Raw genomic sequence first — 20,567 nt, forward strand, 5'->3', positions numbered from 1 at the left:
GCCTGCTCCCCAGTTATATACTGAACATGACATCACATGGTATGGAATAGCTCCTTGGCTAGTTCGGGTCAGCCATCCTGGGTGTGCCCCCTCACAGCTTCCTGTAAAAATTAACTCTATCCCAGCCAAACCCAGAACATTATCCACCCCTTAATCTATACCATCTATGTCATGCCCAGATCCTACACTTTCCAATTAATCACTACCACTTTCCCTGTCTTTGAGATACACACACACACACACACACACATCATTCCCTTAGTCTATGGGCCATCCTTCTAACGTGTCCGTCAATTTTATTTAATCCATGACTTCGGGGCTCCATCTGTTGTAACAGTCCTTCAGGGTAGAAGAGATGGTGTGTGGTGTTGGATTGTTGCACGCTGCCTCCGGAGCTTGTGGCTGATGTATTTGGCGCAACCCATGCCCATGGTCTGCAGGTTGAAGACATGGATCTTGAGGAAGTTGCTGGGCGTCAGTTCAAGTTCCATCACTATTGTACTTGGCTTGGTTTCAAAGTCCATCCTTCAGTCATTTGGGTGATTCTTACTGTAATACCCTTGATATGGCATATAGCCACTATAGATGTAATGACATACAGTTTATGTGGCTGTGCCCCCTTCCATCTTCCTGTGAAGATTAACTCTATCCCAGCCAAACCCAGGATAGAGGCTAATGTACTAGGAGCCTGACATCAAATAAAGACTTGGAGCAGAAAGCAATATGCCCACAAATATGAATAAAGGATCCTGCATGAGGACCTGACAGCATGTTCATCAGAGTCAGAGCAGTCTGTAATCCCATCACCTGTCTTTTCCAAGGTGTGCTACAGCACCTTGGAAAGTGTGTTCAGACTAAAAGTGTGTTCTTTTTCAAATCCTTCAGCACAAGACAAAGGTACTTGGAATACTGGAAAGGAGAGTTGAAATTTTGGTTGATTCCTCAAAAGAGCTGCCAGGTAGATATTCTAAACCATTTGTTTTGTTTGTTCAACTAATACAGTAATTTTTTCCCCCAGAACATTTGATGGTAAGAATTATCTCGGGCTTTTGACAAAATGATTAAGAGAAACAAAAGAATTATTTCTTTATAGAAGCATTTCTCTTGTTACTTCATAATGATTTAATACTCACCCTTTGAATTTCATCTAATAACATTAGTTGTGTTAGAGCTGTCATGGTTTAACCCCAGCTGGCAACTAAGCACCACGCAGCTGCTCACTCACCTCCCTCACAGTGGGATGGGGGAGAGAATCAGAAGGGCAAAAGTGAGAAAAGTCATGGAATGAGATAAAGACAGCCCAATAGGCAAAGCAAAAGCCGCACATGCAAGCAAAGCAAAACAAGGAATTCATTCACCACTTCCCATCGGCAGGCAGGTGTTCAGCCACCTCCAGGAAAGCAAGACTCCATCATGCGTAACAGTTACTTGGGAAGACAAATGCCATAACTCTGAACGTCCCCCCTTCCCTCTTCTTCCCCCAGCTTTATATACTGAGCATGACATCATTCTGAGAAACTGAAAGAGTTAACGTCTCAAACATTGTGGTGGGGCAAGTTCTGCTGAAAGTAACAATGAACCATGTATAGCAAGGAACCACAGGTGAAAAGAAGCAGATCAGAACAGATCAGCACAGGACATCAGCAACAGGAGGGGGAGGGTGTGCCAGAGGGTACGCAGCTCCATGTTCTGATATGCTGTTCTGATATGCTGAGCAGGGCAGTTCACCATGCATGGCCAAAGATCAAACAATGGTCACATCTGCAGGGAAGGGGAAGTTACTCCCCAAATGACCCCCAAGCCCACCAACCCATTTCCCAAAGGTTCTGGAAGCACAAACTGTGCATGACACTTAATTAGCATAATGAGTTTGAGTGCCCGCCCAAAGGAGGGACAAGGATGATAAAAGGACACAAACTGAAGCCCCAGGTGTGCAAGCCCACTGGAACTGGACCCCTCAGCTGACTGGACCCCTAGGCTGACTGAACCAACTCTGGACCCAGGACTGGTGAAATCTATCTCTCTTCCTTTCTCTCTCTCTGTCTTGTTCTCTCTTTCTTTTTCCTTTTCTGTAATCCCTACACCTCATCCCTTTAGACATAAACTGTTGACCAAGTCTGGGACTAGGAGCGGATCCAGCTGCCCCTAGGCTCTTCTCTGAGAAAGAGTCTAGAAAGCAAGGTTGTCTGCTCTGAACCTCGTGACTCAATGGGAGGGCTCTCCTTATTCTTTTCCCTGAACTGATTCCCAAATAAGCAAGGCCTGTAGTATATGTTTGGTGATGTATGGTCAGCATGTTACACAGTTTACTGACATAGTTTCATGCCAATTTTTTGTTGTGAGCATGCCAATTCTTGTTGTGAACAAATAAATGTTGAGTTTTGTGAGTTAAAGGATCCCTGGTGTCGTTTCACCTTAACCCTGACCTGGGAATCAGCAAACCTGAGTCATCATCCTGAGAAATTGGGATGTGACATTCATATGATCTGGAATATCCCTTTGGTCAGTTGGAGTCAAGTGTCCCAGCCGTGTTCCCTCCCAACTTCTTGTGCACCCCCAGCCTACCTGCTGGTGGGGTGGTGTGAGAAGCAGAAAAGACCTTGACTCTGTGTAAGCACTGCTCAGCAGTAACGAAAACATCCCTGTGTTATCAACACTGTTTCCAGCACAAATCCAAAACATAGTCCCATACTAGCTACTATGAAGAAAATTAACTCTATCCCAGCCAAAACCAGCACAGAGCATAAGTGAATTTTATTTTCCTTCCTGTAACCAATCACTGCTTATGCTTGTGCGTGTGGACACCAAGTGCTTGCATGTAGTAGCCAATCAAAGTCTCTCAACAACTTAGAGAATTGTATAAAAATGATTAGCTAAGCTCAATAAACTGGCGACTTTAATCATCATATTGGTGTTCCGTCATCTGAGCCCCACACGGATTAAACCCTAAACCCTACACTTTCTTTCCAAACCTCTTCCTTCAACCAAAACTGAGCATAGTTGTGACTTCTAATATTCTGTATTCCTGAGGAGTCAAGCGTATGAGGCAGAGCTGTGTTTTTTTTTCTAGAAGGTATTTAAAAGTATTTAAGGCTTTGGAAAGAAGAGCAGAACTTCAGTTGCTGTGGAAGTGCCAAACCTGACAATGTCTTGTCACAACAGCTAGTCTCAGTTCTTGGCAAGCCTTGAGCAGATCAACTGCAGATTTTCCCAGGAAACAAAATGCTGGCTGTCTGTCCTGGGTTCAGCTGGGATAGAGTTAATTTTTACAGGAACCTGGGAGGTGGGGGCATAGCCGGGGCAGCTGACCTGAACTAGCCAAGGAGCTATTCCATACCATGTGACATCCTGCCCAGTATATAAATGGGGAGCGGCTGGGGGGGTGGCCTCTGTTTTCGGTGGGGGAAGTGGCGGAGCGTCGGGTCCCGGGTGGTGAGCAGTTGCACTGTGCATCACTCTTTTTGTATACTTTTTTTCATTAGTGCCGTTGTTGTTGTTGTAATCTCTTTTGTGTTTGTCCCAGTAAACTGCCTTTATCTCAACCCTCGAGGTTCCAGTTTCTTTTCCTTTTCTCTCCTCCGTCTCCTCCCCATCCCACCGGAGGGGGGCGGAGGAGTGAGCGAGCGGCTGCGTGGTCCTTTGTTACCGGCCGGGCTGAAACCACGACAGTCCTTTTTGGCGCCCAACGTGGGGCAGAAGGGTTGATATAACGACAGATCTGGCCAGAGCGTGTTGAAACAAATTTGCCAAACGCATTTCTTAGATATATAGATGTTAGTCACAATGTTGTTTCATTTGTTTACATGGTGGCGTTTTGTAAGCTCTTATATGCTCTATGTATTGCCTGTAGTTGCGTATCTCATCTCTGGGAGAGTGACTGAGATTATCATTTTGCTGTACTGGGCAATGTCGACTTATGAAATGATTACATCACTGGTCATGAGGTTAAGCTGGTATCTGTATGAGGCAGTGATATCATTTCCATACTTTGGGCGCCTTCTGTCGGATTTTATTGGTAATTACACCCAATCCATGGGGAAATTAGGGGGGGATACCTCCCCCCGTCCGTTCACCTCCCTCTTCTCCTTCCGACTAATTACAACAGCTTTTGAGAATTTTGAATATCCTTGGGATGTGCAAGCCAGTGTGCTGTTAGTGCTATGCCTCCTGAATATGTTTCAGGTCTTCTTTAGGGCTACAAAGAGGCTCTTTAAGAGTACCACTCAGAGATCTCCCCCAAAGCTGGATACTCATGGGTGGCACGGCATGTGGGAGCATATGGGCAAGTATCTAGAGAACTTCTCACCGCCAGTGACTTGGAAGTTCACTCCCGAACAACTACAGAACCCTTATGAAGTGACAGAATATTTGAAAGAAAAATGCTGTGGCTATTCCAAAGACATACAACTCGCTGCACTGTGCTGGGCCCTGGCCAGTATCTACCAAACACTGCTTGATATTATGCAGCACCCTCGGGGGGAAAAGGGGGAAAAGATGGAAAACAGGACAACATGTACCGTGGCTACCCAAACCCTGACAACAGACACCGTGGCTGCCCCTACCACGACAACAGGTACCATGACTACCCCTACCTCGGTGACAGACACTGCAGCTGAACCAGAGAACCAGCCTGTGCCAGTATCAGTCGCCCCTGTACAGAAAAAGAAACACACAAAGAAATCAGTTCGCTTAGCGAGAGATGAAGATGAACCAGGGTCATCGCGAGAACAGGAGGTAGAGGCAGAACCTGAAATAATTACCTGATCTCTATCCATGAGTGAGTTGCGTGACATGTGAAAAGATTTTAGCCGCCACCCAGGTGAGCACATTGTTACCTGGCTGCTCCGATGCTGGGATAGCGGGGCTAGTAGTGTGGAATTAGAGGGTAAGGAAGCCAAGCAGCTGGGATCTCTGTCTAGGGAAGGGGGCATCGACAAGGTGATTGGGAGAAAAACACAAGTCCTCAGCCTCTGGAGGCGACTTCTGTTAGGTGTAAAGGAAAGATACCCCTTCAGGGATGAAGTTACATGTCACCAAGGCAAGTGGACCACCATGGAGAGAGGTATTCAGTACCTGAGAGAATTAGCCGTGCTGGAGGTGATTTACAATGATCCAGAAAATGCGCAGTCACCCACAGATCCAGATGAAGTCCAATGCACACAACCCATGTGGCGGAAGTTTCTACGAAGTGCACCACCAACCTATGCCAACTCATTGGCAGTAATGTCCTGGAGAGAAGGCTATGGACAAACGGTGGATGAATTGGCTGTCCAACTCCGGCAATACGAAGGGAGTCTCTCTTCCTCCCTACGGGCCTGTGTCTCAGCTGTAGAGGAGTTGTCCCGAGAGTTCCAGCAATTCAAAGTGGATCTGTCCTCCTCCTCACCTGTACAGGCCCGCATCGCAGTTATTGGGAGTAAGCGTTCCTCTGCCCAAGAGAGAGGAGAGAGAAAGTACACTCGACAGGCTAACCTGTGGTTTTACCTGCGTGACCTTGGAGAGGACATGAGGAAGTGGGATGGAAAACCCACTTCAGTCTTGGATGCACGGGTACAGGAGTTGCGAGAAAAAGCAACCAGGAAAGAGAATTCTTCTTGGAAAACTGCTGCTCCAGTTTCCCGTGAGCAGTCCCCCAGACGCAGTAGATGGGCTGATCTCATTTCTGATCCCCTTGAAGGGACTTCTGATTTACGTGTGCAGAAAGTGAGTAACGGATGTTCTAACCAGGATTAGAGGGGCCCTGCCTCCAGCCAGGTGGAGGAGAGGGACAACCGAGTCTACTGGACAGTGTGGATTCGATGGCCTGGCACATCAGACCCACAGGAATATAAGGCTCTAGTGGACACTGGTGCACAATGTACCCTAATGCCATCAAGTTATAAAGGGGCAGAACCCATCTGTATCTCTGGTGTGACAGGGGGATCCCAAGAGCTAACCGTATTGGAAGCTGAAATGAGTCTAACCGGGAATGAGTGGCATAAACACCCCATTGCGACTGGCCCAGAGGCCCCGTGCATCCTTGGTATAGATTATCTCAGGAGGGGGTATTTCAAGGACCCAAAAGGGTACCGTTGGGCCTTTGGTATAGCTGCATTGGAGACGGAGGAGATTGAACAGCTGTCTACCCTGCCGGGTCTCTCCCAAGACCCTTCGGTTGTGGGGTTGCTGAAGGTTGAAGAACAGGTGCCAATTGCTACCACGACGGTGCACCGGCGACAATATCGCACCAACCGAGACTCCCTGATCCCAATCCATAAGCTGATTTGCCAACTGGAGAGCCAAGGAGTGATCAGCAAGACTCACTCACCCTTTAATAGTCCCATATGGCCCGTGCAGAAATCCAATGGGGAATGGCGAGTAACAGTAGATTATCGTGGGCTGAATGAAGTCACGCCACCGCTGAGCGCTGCTGTGCCAGATATGTTAGAGCTTCAATATGAACTGGAATCAAAGGCAGCTAAGTGGTATGCCACAATTGACATTGCTAATGCATTTTTCTCCATTCCCTTGGCAGCGGAGTGCAGGCCTCAGTTTGCTTTCACTTGGAGGGGCGTCCAGTACACCTGGAATCGACTGCCCCAGGGGTGGAAACACAGCCCCACCAATTGTCATGGACTGATCCAGGCTGCACTAGAAAAAGGTGAAGCTCCAGAGCACCTGCAATATATTGATGACATCATCGTATGGGGCAACACAGCAGAAGAAGTTTTTGAGAAAGGGAAGAAAATAATCCAAATCCTTTTGAAGGCTGGTTTTGCCATAAAAGAAAGTAAGGTCAAGGGACCTGCGCAGGAGATCCAGTTCTTAGGAGTAAAATGGCAAGATGGGCGTCGTCAGATCCCTGTGGACGTCATCAACAAAATAGCAGCTATGTCCTCACCGACTAATAAAAAGGAAACACAGGCTTTCTTAGGTGTTGTGGGTTTTTGGAGAATGCATATTCCAAATTACAGTCAAATTGTAAGCCCTCTTTACCAAGTTACTCGGAAGAAGAACGATTTTAAATGGGGGCCTGAGCAACGACAAGCCTTTGAACAGATTAAGCAGGAGATTGTTCACGCAGTAGCTCTTGGGCCAGTCCGGACAGGACAAGATATTAAAAATATGCTCTACACTGCAGCTGGGGAGAATGGCCCTACCTGGAGCCTTTGGCAGAAAGCACCTGGGGAGACCCGTGGCCGACCTCTGGGGTTTTGGAGTCGGGGATATCGAGGATCCGAGGCTCGTTATACTCCAACTGAAAAAGAGATCTTGGCAGCATATGAAGGAGTTCGAGCCACCTCAGAAGTGGTTGGTACTGAAACACAGCTCTTCTTAGCACCTCGACTGCCAGTGCTGGGCTGGATGTTCAAAGGGAAAGTTTCCTCTACGCATCACGCGACTGACGCCACGTGGAGTAAGTGGATCGCACTGATCACACAGCGAGCTCGCATAGGAAACCCCAGTCGCCCAGGAATGTTAGAAGTGATCACGGACTGGCCAGAAGGCAAGGATTTTGGAATGTCGCCAGAGAAAGAGGTGACACGGGCCGAAGAAGCCCCGCTGTATAATAAACTGCCAGAAAATGAGAGGCAATATGCCCTGTTCACTGATGGGTCCTGTCGCATTGTGGGAAAACATCAAAGGTGGAAGGCTGCTGTATGGAGTCCTACACGACTAGTCGCAGAAACTGCTGAAGGAGAAGGTGAATCGAGTCAGTTTGCAGAGGTGAAAGCCATCCAGCTAGCGTTAGACGTTGCTGAAAGAGAAAAGTGGCCAGTGCTCTATCTCTATACTGACTCGTGGATGGTGGCAAATGCCCTATGGGGGTGGCTACAGCAATGGAAGAAGGGCAATTGGCAGCGCAGAGGTAAACCCATCTGGGCTGCCGCACTGTGGCAAGATATCGCTGTTCGGATAGAGAAGCTAGTGGTAAAAGTACGTCATGTAGATGCTCATGTACCCAAGAGTCGAGCCACTGAAGAACATCAAAACAACCACCAGGCAGATCAGGCCGCCAAGATTGAAGTGTCTCAGGTGGACCTGGACTGGCAACGTAGAGGTGAGCTATTTATGGCTCAGTGGTCCCACGATACCTCAGGCCATCAGGGAAGAGATGCAACATATAGATGGGCTCGAGATCGAGGGGTGGACTTGACCATGGACACTATCGCACAGGTCATCCATGAATGTGAAACATGTGCTGCAATTAAGCAAGCCAAGCGGCAAAAACCCCTGTCGCATGGAGGGCGATGGCTGAAATATAAACAGTGGGAGGCCTGGCAGATTGACTATATCACACTCCCACGAACACGCCAAGGCAAGTGCCATGTGCTTACAATGGTGGAAGCAACCACTGGGTGGCTGGAAACATACCCTGTGTCCCATGCCACTGCCCAGAACACTATCCTGGGCCTTGAAGAGAAAATTTTATGGCAACACGGCACCCCAGAAAGAATCGAGTCGGACAACGGGACTCACTTCCGAAACAACCTCGTAGACACCTGGGCCAAAGAACATGGCATTGAGTGGGTGTATCACATCCCTTATCACGCACCAGCCTCCGGAAAAATTGAACGGTACAATGGACTGCTGAAAACTACATTGAGAGCGATGGGGGGTGGAACTTTCAAGCATTGGGATACACATTTAACAAAAGCCACCTGGTTAGTTAATACTAGAGGATCCGCCAATCGGGCTGGCCCCGCCCAACCAAGAGATCCACATACTGTAGAAGGGGATAAAGTCCCTGTAGTGCGCATGAGGAGTATGTTAGGAAAGACAGTCTGGGTTAGTCCTCCCTCAAGCAGAAGCAAACCCATTCAAGGGGTTGTTTTTGCTCAAGGACCTGGGTACACCTGGTGGGTGATGCAGAAGGATGGGGAGGTTCGATGTGTACCTCAGGGAGATTTGATTTTGGGAGAGAATAGCCAGTGAATTGGGCTGTATGATATTTAACTGCTAAATAACCTGCCAATGCATGTCATTGTATCTATAGTGTCTATATGCCATATCAAGGGTATTATTGTGAGAATTATCCAAATGACTACAGGATGGACTTTTGAAACTGAGCCAAGTACAACAGCGATAGAACTTGAACTGGCACCCACCAATTTCCTCAAGATCAACATTTTCGACCTGCAGACCAGGGGCATGAGTTGCACCAAATGTACTAGCCACAAGTTCCAGAGGCAGCGTACAACAACCCAACATCTCACACCATCTCTCTCTTATCCTGAAGAACTGTTACAACAGATAGAGCCCCAAAATCAATGGACACATTAGAGGGATAGCCCATAGGCTAAAGGAACACCGTGTGTGTGTGTGCGAGGTCAGGGGGTGGAGTCCATATACTTATATATAAGACAAGGAAAGTTGTAGTGGTTGATTGGAAAAAAAAAAAAAAAAAAAAAAAAAAAGTAAGATCTGGGCATGATTTAGATGGTATAGAATAAGGGGTGGATAATGTCCTGGGTTCAGCTGGGATAGAGTTAATTTTTACAGGAACCTGGGAGGTGGGGGCATAGCCGGGGCAGCTGACCTGAACTAGCCAAGGAGCTATTCCATACCATGTGACATCCTGCCCAGTATATAAATGGGGAGCGGGCGGGGGGGTGGTCTCTGTTTTCGGTGGGGGAAGTGGCGGAGCGTCGGGTCCCGGGTGGTGAGCAGTTGCACTGTGCATCACTCTTTTTGTATACTTTTTTTCATTAGTGCCGTTGTTGTTGTTGTAATCTCTTTTGTGTTTGTCCCAGTAAACTGCCTTTATCTCAACCCTCGAGGTTCCAGTTTCTTTTCCTTTTCTCTCCTCCATCTCCTCCCCATCCCACCGGAGGGGGGCGGAGGAGTGAGCGAGCGGCTGCGTGGTCCTTTGTTACCGGCCGGGCTGAAACCACGACACTGTCATAAAGTAAATGCACTTCAATTCTGTTCAGATTCCAGAAATCAAGTTCTCAGTCATATTAAAATTCAATACTTATTAAACAAAGATCTATTGTATGTAAATGAGGTCAGCTGATCAGGCCCTGGGTTTTGTGTCCTAAAAGTAAACCAGAGTGTCACATTGTTTCAGTACTGACTCAGAAAAAATACTTTTTTTCTCCTGAATCACTAACCCTATAAACAACCTGTATACCACCCATAGGACATTTTATAGTAGCTAACACCCGTGGCTTAGTTTAAAAAATGCAATGTAAAGGTGTGTAAAAAAGTCTGTTTGCAACCTAGAGCCCATTACACTATTTCTCTCCAAATTTCATTTTTATAACTCCATTTGTAGCATAGATGCTCTTAGCTAGTGGCATTTATTTAACATGAAATCTTTTCCTCCAGGTCAATTTTCCTATAGACTAATGAAATAGAACCTATACCTTATATTTAATGAGTAGTAGTGATTTCAGAGAAGACCTGTTTGGGCTATTAAATGAGTCATTATGCTGATTTTAACAGACTGAAAATAAAGCTCTTTCACATTTTCAGATATTGAGAGGAAGCTATGGAAATATTTTACCTGCAAGAGTGTGCTACTCATTAGACCTTTCACTTTGGACAAGCAAGAAAAAACCCCTATTAGACTGCACATTCTACTAACTGTTGATCTCTGCTGATGTACAGCTCTTGTTGAACTTGAAAAATATACCTAGAAATCAAATATACATACAAGTCATAGAACAAAGACAGACCTTCTTGTTGGCTTGCACTTCAGATGTAGTTAAAGAAGATGAGGTCCTAGGTTTCCTTATCAATGGACAGACTTTGAGCTGTGTAAATCTTGAACAGCATCTCTCTCACACTGTCTTGCTCAAAGCAAGCAAGAGATGTATAAACTGGTGTTGGCCAAAAGAAAGAACACCAAAGATATCTTTTCAGTTGCCCCAAAGAACTACTATACAAATAAAATCTTCCCATTACTTCTCTCCCTGTACTAGTAGATCAATGTTAACAAAAAAGCACTCCAAATAGAGTACCTCTCACCAGCAACTGTTGTAAGAGCCTTTCCCATCTGCAGGGTGAAATGAAACTGAAGATTTATTTTGCTAGTTGCCAGTATTGGTAAATAACTTAAAATGAAAATTGAAGTCTCTGCTCTAGACATGGAACTCTTTCATCTATGTCAGCTCTTTAGCTGTGATCTTAGATACCATGTAGAATAATGTAATATGTTCATAAAACTGTATTTCCTTAGGCTTTTTCCCCATACTCACCACTGAATTAATGCAGTTGGCAGGGACTAGCAGAAGCCCAGGAAAAGGGAGGAAGGGGCTCTTGGGAGGAGTGGCTGCCTGCTCCATTGACTCCAGGTGGGGACCATTCTCTGCAGGGTCATTTCAAGGGAACTCAAGGCCTGGGCATGGCCTGCAGCTGAAGCAGGAGCACCATGGTACCATGCTGCCTGCTTTGGCCACTCCTGGGTCACTCTCTTTCCTTGTCTCCTTCCCCCAGGCTTGAGGCCATGGCCTGCCACCTCCTAGACTGGGGTGGTCAGACTCCTCTTGTTACTGATTTGTTATTGATTTGTTATTAGTTAGAATTAATCATATTCAATTTTAATAGGAATATAGAATTATATATCTCTATTGCATTTTATACATTTAACCAACAACCAATAGCTGCTGTGAAATCCTCTGTATAACCCTGTACCAAGGCCGGAGGAATTGGCCAAAATCATCTAGTAGGAACATTTAGAACTTAGATAACAAGCTTAAGATTTAAGATAATTTGGATATAGTAGGAGTATATTATAACCTAGAAGAATGTAGAAGATGTCAGAATTTCAAATTAATGGAAACTGATAAGTTCTTTATGAAGCAACTTGTGGTTATCTGCCAAGAAACAGTTAGTTACCTGCCAAGGGCCAAACTGCGCAGAATCACCTAAAGGAGGTCAAGAAGCGGACAAGTGAGGAAGACTATGAAAGACCACCAGAGGACTCTAGAAGACCACCAGAGACCTTCAATACGCATGTGTAAAGGACATTAACATATGCTAATAACTTCCCAGAAATCTAATGAATATGCATAACATTTCTCGGAAATCTAATGAATATGAATGAATAAGTTCAATATAAGGTGTATGATTTTGGTGTTCAGGTGTGCATGGTTTTTTGAGAAGACTCACCTGCGCACCCGGCCGTCAATAAAGAAGTGTCTGCTTATCTACACTAAATTGGTGTTGATAAGTTCTTTATTCTGAGTTTTTCGGCAACAGTTTCTGGCGACCCAGATGGGACCTCACTGAGAGAGACCGGAGGAGTCGGGGACCTGATCGGTTCCAGCCGGCACCGAGGATTTCTCGGGGATACCCATCGATCCCCGATCCATAAGGCTCTTTGCGACGTCCCCTGGATTTTGGTAAGACACTTCTTTTCTTTGAAATATTAGGGATAGTGGGTTAGAGTCCCACCGAGTGGGTTAGAGTCCCACCGTATCGTCTGCCTGTCAGACGCGGCGAAAGCTGCGCAGGGTTGGACTGAAGGATCCTGAAGGAAGTGGAAGCCTAGGCGTCTGCCCGTAAGACATAAGCGAAAGCTATTGCTGGGTTGGACATTTTGGGAGTGGGTTAGAGTCCCACAACTTTTGAGGATTCTGGGTTAGAGTCCCAGCTTCAAAAGCATTTTGGAAACTTTGGGTTTGAGTCCCAATTCCAAGGAATCTTTAAGAGTATATGTGTACTTTTGTGAGATATTTAGTGTATTTGGAAGTATCACAAATCAGAATTAAGAGTTGTGTTGTAGTGTGTTATATATCTTTGTTTAAACTAACAATTGTGGAAAGGTGTGAGTGTGAGTGTTGTAAGTGTGAGACGTGCACGAAGCGAGTGTGGAGTTTGGAAGAATGAAGTGACAGATTTGAGTAATTATATATTGTATGGTACAGCTCTGACTGAGGCTGGAAGTTATAAAGTGTGAATACATTTTGTTGGTTAATAATTTGCCAGGGGATATTGTTTATGACTCTTGCCTAGGGAAGTCGGCTTTGTCCGTGCCCTAGGCAAGCAGGTGGACTCCATTACCTGGCAACAATTGTTATTTGTATTTATTTGATATCTGGTATTTGATGCATATATTTGGTATTTGAAATTTTGTACTTGATATTTGGCATTTGATATTTGGTTCGGTATTTGACATTTGATAATTGATTATTGATTTCTGATATTTGATATATAATAGATACTTGGTATTGGGTATAAACATAATGGCATTGGCCAAATTATTTAAGAGTAAGAGTATGGGAAATTTGTCCACTGATGGAAAAATCCCGAAAACTTCTCCGTTAGGATGTTTATTAGCACATTGGGGTGAATTGCATGATGATTTATATAAAAGCCAGATGATTGAATACTGTAATCATTGGTGGCCTCTGTATATTGGAAGATCAGGAAAGGTGGCACATGAATGGGACACTGAATTATAATACCATTCTGCAGTTAATGTTGTTTTGTAGAAGAGAAGGGAAATGGAGTGAAATACCATATGTGGATTTATTCTTTTACTTCAGGCAGAGACGGGATTGGCAGAATGAATGCAAGCTAACTAGTAGGCACAAACAATAGCTCCCCTGAGGCAGGGAGTTGGTAATGATGGGCCGGTGTATGTAGAAGTGCCCTTTTCGGTTACAGACTTGATGGCTTGGAAGCAGGCAGCTGGAGTATATAGAGAAGAACCTGAGAGAGTAGGCAGAGTGGTGGATACTATAATTAGAACGCAGAATCCGGACTGGAGTGATTTACAGGTGATCTTGGATAATTTGTTGGATGATACAGAAAGGCAGATGGTACTAAAGACTGGCAAAGCACAGGCAGAAGTGGCTGTACTGAGTGGGACAACAGGTGGAACATTAGAGCAGAATTTTCCGTCTGGGGATCTGCAGTGGGATCCAAATAACGTGGAACATAGAGAAAGGCTGAGTCGGTATCAGAAATGGATTTTATATGAAGTTAAACATGCTGTGCCTAAAACTCTGAATTGGTCTAAATTATATGAGGTGAGACAAGATAAGAATGAATCTCCCTCAGCGTTTCTGGAAAGACTGAAGGAAGCTGCCAGAAAATATACTGATTTAAGAGTAGATACGGAGGCGGCTCAGATACAGTTGGCTTTGATTTTTATGGAACAGTCGGCACCAGACATAAGAAAGAAACTTCAGAAGCTGGAGGGAGAAGATTCAAGGAGTTTGAATAAAATGCTGGAGGCAGCATGGAAAGTGTATAACAGGGAAAAAGAGGAAAGGAAAACCAGAGAAAATAGATTACTAGCCGTAATGACAGGAACAGCAGGTAGAGGACGAGGTAGAGGAAGAGGACGAGGTGCCTCTGGATGGGAAGGATTTATGAATTTTAGCAATCGAAATTTTAACACCCCCTTAGGAGTGAATCAGTGTGCTTTGTGTAGTGAGGAAGGACATTGGAAAAGAGATTGTCCTAAAAATGAGCAATGTTCAGGAGGAAATATTCGGAAGGAGGTAGCCAGAATGATGGTTTTGGCTGAATGAAGGGGACCGGAGGGGAACCCAGCTGAGCCTCTGGTTATAATTAAGCTGGGAGAAAAAGAAGTTAAATTTCTGGTGGATACAGGAGTGACATTTTCGGTATTAAATACTTGTAAAGGAAAAATTGGAACAAAACCAGCAAACATAATAGGAGCAACAGGGAAAGAAGAAAACAGACCATTCCTGCAACCTCTGGATTTGAAGTTTGGAAATAAAATAATTACACATGATTTTTCATATGTACCAGAATGTCCGATACCCTTGTTAGGAAGGGATTTGTTATCTAAATTAAATGCACAAATTGTTTTTGAGGAAGGAGAACTCTTTTTGAAAATACCTGAGTCAAAAACAGGAGAAATCCTGATGATACAAGAAAAAGTGGAGGAGCAGGAAATTCCACCAGAGGTGGATTCTGCAGTAATTCCTACAGTATGGGAAACAGATATTCCTGGTAAATCAAAATTAGCAGCACCTGTAAAAATAGATTTAAAGGAAGATGCAGGGACAGTAAAAATTAAACAATATCCAGTCAAACCAGAAGTAAGGCAGGAGCTGAAGAAACTGATTGACAAATTTTTAGAGTACAAAATTTTGGAGGAATGTGAATCTGAATATAATACTCCTATTTTACCAGTCAGAAAACCCTCGGGTGACTACAGGTTAGTGCAAGATTTGAGAGCAGTGAATCAAATAGCCAAGGACATATATCCTGTGGTAGCAAATCCTTATACATTGTTAACAGCGTTAAAGGAGACTCATCAGTGGTTTACAGTGCTTGATTTGAAAGATGCTTTCTTTTGCATACCCTTGGAAAAGGAAAGCAGAAAGTTGTTTGCTTTTGAATGGGAAAATCCACAAACTGGGTGAAAGATGCAGTTGACGTGGACAAGACTACCCCAAGGATTTAAAAATAGCCTGACAATTTTTGGAAACCAGCTGGCAAAGGAGCTTGAAATTTGGAAACAGGATAAACCAAGGCCCGAACATTTACTTCTACAATATGTGGATGACATAATGATTGCTACAGAAGAAAGATTCACCTGCATACAGGTAACCATTGACCTCTTGAATTTTCTAGGACTAAATGGGTACAAGGTATCCAGGAAGAAAGCCCAAATAACATGTCAGACTGTGATATATCTGGGCTTTGAGATTTCAAAGGGGCAGCGACAATTGGGAAAAGATCGCAAAGAGACCATTTGTAGTATACCTGAGCCGAAAAATATCCATGAACTCAGAGCGTTCTTGGGAATGGCAGGGTGGTGTTGTCTTTGGATCATGAACTATGGTCTAATAGCTAAACCATTGTATGAGGCCCAAAAGAACTCTTCTTTTGAGTGGGGTCCAAAACAGCAAAGGGCCTTTACAGAGTTAAAATGTGCTTTAATGCCTGCACCTGCTTTAGGCCTTCCTGATTTAACTAAAGATTTTCAGCTGTTTGTTCATGAAAGTCAACGCTTGGCACTTGGAGTTTTTCGGTAACACTCTGGCACACAGCATCACTGCAGTGTTGGCTGGAAGGGGCTGCTGGAGGTCTCTCATCCCTCCCCACTTGGAGCAGGAATGTTGCAGACTAAGTCGGACAAGGCTGTGTCCAGCCAATGCCCCAAATAACCTTCAAGGAGATGGCTCCACACCTTCTCTGGTGACCTGATCTAGTTCTGCACTGCCCCCCCCAAGGAGAGGAGGATCTCCTAGCATGCCATTTGAACCCCTATAGGAAGACCATTTTGTGTGTTAATCTCCTTCTGTTGAGTAACCTGTGGAAGGCTGAAATTCACTGCTGCATTTTCTTTCTACTCCACTTCCCAACCTGTCCTACGCACACACAAACCATATGGAAGCAAAAACCTCACCCAAAGTAGCACCTCAAGTGTTACAGGACAAGCAGGCATATACAGGCAAGCACAATTTCTTTCTTCAAAAGATCATCAGAGTAAGTTTTTCCCAGAATATATGTTCAGGGTTTAATAGGCAGAGCAGTATGCTGCACAGAAGAGAGGGTGAGCTGAGGATTTTATTTCAGTTGGTAGCACCAGATTTGGAAGCTCTACACAAGGACAAAAATCCTGGTTTAAGTGGCACACAATCAGAGCACTGATATGTCTTTGCAATGCTGGGAGGACCTTAGAGATATACATGGTACATTACTCATCACAAGGGCTTGTTTGAGGGTGTAACATATGCCAAGCGAGATGACATCAGATCTCAAGAATCTACATTGCACATGGCTGAGCTGATAACAATGACAGTTCTGAAAAGTGTGAGGAAAAGGATCAATAGAGTTTTGAACAGAGGATGGCTGTCATGGTTTCACCCCAGCCAGCAACTAAGCACCACGCAGCCGCTCACTCGCTTCCCCCCCATCCAGTGGGATGGGGGAGAGAATCAGGAAAAGAAGTAAAACTCATGGTTTGAGATAAGAACAGCTTAGCAGAAAAGAAAGGAAGAAACTAATAATGATAATAACAACAATAATAAAATGACAATAATAAAAAGATTGGAATATACAAAACAAGGGATGCACAATGCAATTGCTCACCACTCGCCAACTGACTCCTAGTTAGTTCCCGAGAAGTAATCCCTCCCAGGCCAACTCCCCCCCCCCCCAGTTTATATACTAGGCATGATGTCACATGGTATGGAATACACCTTTTGGCCAGTTTGGGTCAGCTGTCCTGGCTGTGTATCCTCTCAACTTCTCGTGCCTGCCCCGCCCCAGCCTCCTCACTGGCAGAGCAATATGAGAAGCTGAAGAGTCCTTGACTTTAGACTAAACATTACTTAGCAACAACTGAAAACATCAGTGTGTTATCAACATGATTCTCATAATAAATCCAAAACAAAGCACTGTACCAGCTACTAGGAAGACAATTAACTCTATCCCAGCTGAAACCAGGACAGTATCCACCCCTTATTCTATACCACTTACATCATGCTCAGGTCCCATACTTTCCAATACATCCTAATCAATCACCAACACCTTTCCTGTCCTTTGAGAGAAACAGAGAGAGAGAGATACACACACAAAGCCATCATTCCCTTAGTCTATGGGCCATCTCTATAAAATGTTCATTGAGTTCATTTAGTTCCCGACTCTGGGCTCCATCTATCATACCAGTCTTTCTGGGCAGGAGGAATGGTGCAAAGTCCTCTCAGTCGGTAGAGCAGAATTGGGCTTCAGTGCAGTGTGACGAGCAGGTGACCTTGGGCGCAGCAGGAGGATGGTGTGTGCTGTTGGATTGTTGCATGCTAGAGTCAGTTCTGGTTCCATCACTGCTGCGCCTTGCTCAGTTTTATCACAGTTCATTCTTGCTTGATCTAAGTGATACTTACTGTAATATCATGGATATAGCATATAACATAGTAATGATAACATACATTGGCAGAGTTGTTGCCGAAAACCTCGGAATAAAGAACTTATCAACACCAATTTAGTGCAGATAAGCAGACACTTTATTAACGGCCGGGTGCGTGGGTGAGTCCTCTCAAAAGACCACGCACACCGAATACCAAAATCAAACACCTTATATTGAACTTATTCATTCATATTCATTAGATTTCCGAGAAAGGTTATACATATCCATTAGATTTCTGGGAAGTCATTAGCATATGTTCATGTCCTTTACGCATGCGCATTGAAGGTCTCTGGTGGTCTTCTAGAGTCCTCTGGTGGTCTTTCATAGTCTTCCTCACCTTGTCCGATAGTTGACCTCTCAGGTGATTCTGCACAGTACGACTTTCGCCATCATGTATTTGATTACATAAAATACATTCAATGTTAATTCTTAAATTTAACCTTTCTAATGATTGGCTCTCAGTCACACCACTTCATCAATATTCTTATACTAAAACATTCATTGGTTGATTTTACTTAATTCCACTAACTGGAATCTTGACCAAAGTGGGGTTTCTAAGCAACAGAACTAAGGTCCATAACGATCTCTTTTAGTTTCTTAAGACAACACTGTAAAACTAACAAATCGGTCAAAGTTTCTATGGTTAACTAATTTTAGACAATACTTATTCTTTTGTGATTGTATACAGCACATTTTGTATGTTCCTAAGTTTCTATATGTTCTTATTACTTATTATCTAAATTTTAAATGTTCCTACTAAATGATTTTGGCCACTTCCTTCAGCCTTGGTACCAGGTTATACAGAGGGTTTCACAGCAGCTGTCGGTTGTTAATTAAATGTGCAAAATACAATAGAGGTACTTTTGCTAAACTGCTTCTTACCATTTTATATTCTTATTAAACATGAGCTATTCTAACTACTACCAAATCAATAATAAATCAAAGCTACTGACTAGTCAATAACAAATAACATAATCAATAACCAATCAGTAACAGAGTGATATAGCAACTAACATCATACAATTTAATTCCTTGGCTATTCTCACGCAAAATCAGATCCCCTTGAGGCACACATCGGACTTCCCCATATTTTCACATCACCCACCAAGTGCACCCAGGCCCTTGAGCAAAAGCAATCCCATGAATGGGTTTCCCTTTGCCTGAGGCAGGAGTAACCCAGACTGTCTTCCCTAGCATATATTTCATGTGCACTACAGGGACTTTATCCGCTTCTACAGTATGTAAAAGTTCTGACTGGGCAGGGCCAGCCTGACTGGCAGATCCTCTGGTGTTGACTAACCAGGTGGCCTTTGCTAAATGTGTATCCCAATGTTTGAAGGTCCCACCCCCCATTGCTCTCAGTGTAGTCTTTAACAGTCCATTGCATCATTTGATTCCCGCCCCGCCCAGCCCCCCCCCCCTCCCCCCCCAGGCTAGTGCATGATAGGGGATGTGATATACCCACTCAATACCATGCATGCTCTTTGGCCCACATGTCTATGAGGTTGTTTCAGAAATGAGTCCCATTGTCTGACTCAGTTCTTTCTGGGGTGCCATGTCGCCACAAGACCTGCTTTTCAAGGCCCAGGATAGTGTTCCGGGTGGTGGCATGGGGCACAGAATATGTTTCCAGCCATCTGGTGGTTGCTTCCACCATTGTAAGCACATGGAACTTTGTGGGAGTGTGATATAGTCAATCTGCCAGGCCTCCCACTGTTTATATTTCAGCCACTGCCCTCCATACCACGGGGGCTTTAACCACTTGGCTTGCTTAATTGCAGCACATGTTTCACATTCATGGATGACTTGTGCAATGGTATCCATGGTCAAGTCCACCCCTCAATCACAAGCCCATCTATATGTTGCATCTCTTCCCTGATGGCCTGAGGTGTCATGGGCCCACTGAGCCATAAATAGCTCACTCTTATGTTGCCAGTCCAGATCTACCTGAGCCACTTCAGTCTTGGCAGCCTGATCCACCTGTTCGTTGTTTCGATGTTCTTCAGTGGCCTGACTCTTGGGTACATGAGCATCTACATGACGTACTTTTACAACCAGATTCTCTAGCTAGGATGCAATATCTTGCCAGAGTGCGGCAGCCCAGATGGGTTTACCTCTGTGCTGCCAGTTGCTCTGCTTCCATTGCTGTAACTACCCCAACAGGGCATTTGCCACCATCCATGAGTCAGTATAGAGATAGAGCACTGGCCACTTTTCTCTTTCAGCAATGTCTAACGCTAGCTGGATGGCTTTCACCTCTGCAAACTGACTCGATTCACCTTCTCCTTCAGCAGTTTCTGCGACTAGTCATGTAGGACTCCATACAGCAGCCTTCCACCTCCAATGTTTTCCCACAATGCAAAAAGACCCATCAGTGAACAGGGCTGTGGTGGTGACGTGTGGAAAACAGACTCCACGATCAGTGAGTTTGTAAAGTAGGTATGTTCATTCAGCGCTGGGCGGCACGGGGGGTAGTCCCACCAAAGTCGTGCGCGCGCGACTCGGCAGTTCGCCTCAAGTTTATACAGTCAGGTATTACATATTTACAATACACCTATACATATGCATGACCTATCCCCGCTCCATATTAAAATTAGCTCCAAGAGGTTATTTCCATAGTCCCCTCCCAACTGCGCCTGCAGGGCCTCTTTATGGTGGTCGTCTGGTGGTCGCAGAGATGAAGATAGATGACTCCTCTTCGTCACCGCTAGGAACCTTTTTCCTTGCGCAGGCTCAGTGATTT

The 20,567-nt window shown here is 44.7% G+C and overlaps 1 protein-coding gene across 1 annotated transcript in view; it reads right to left on the minus strand.

Annotated features, from left to right (window-relative positions):
• Window positions 1–20,103, minus strand: part of LOC126035377 (uncharacterized) — an 80,226-nt gene extending 60,123 nt beyond the window's left edge. Inside the window, exon 1 of the mRNA XM_049793916.1 lies at window positions 20,081–20,103. The gene's annotated coding sequence lies outside the window, so the exon portion shown is untranslated. The remainder of the gene's footprint in view (window positions 1–20,080) is intronic.
• Between the last annotated feature and the right edge of the window lie 464 nt (window positions 20,104–20,567).

This window comes from Accipiter gentilis, chromosome W (genome assembly GCF_929443795.1).
Source record: "Accipiter gentilis chromosome W, bAccGen1.1, whole genome shotgun sequence".
In the NCBI taxonomy this organism is placed as follows: Eukaryota; Metazoa; Chordata; class Aves; order Accipitriformes; family Accipitridae; genus Astur; species Astur gentilis.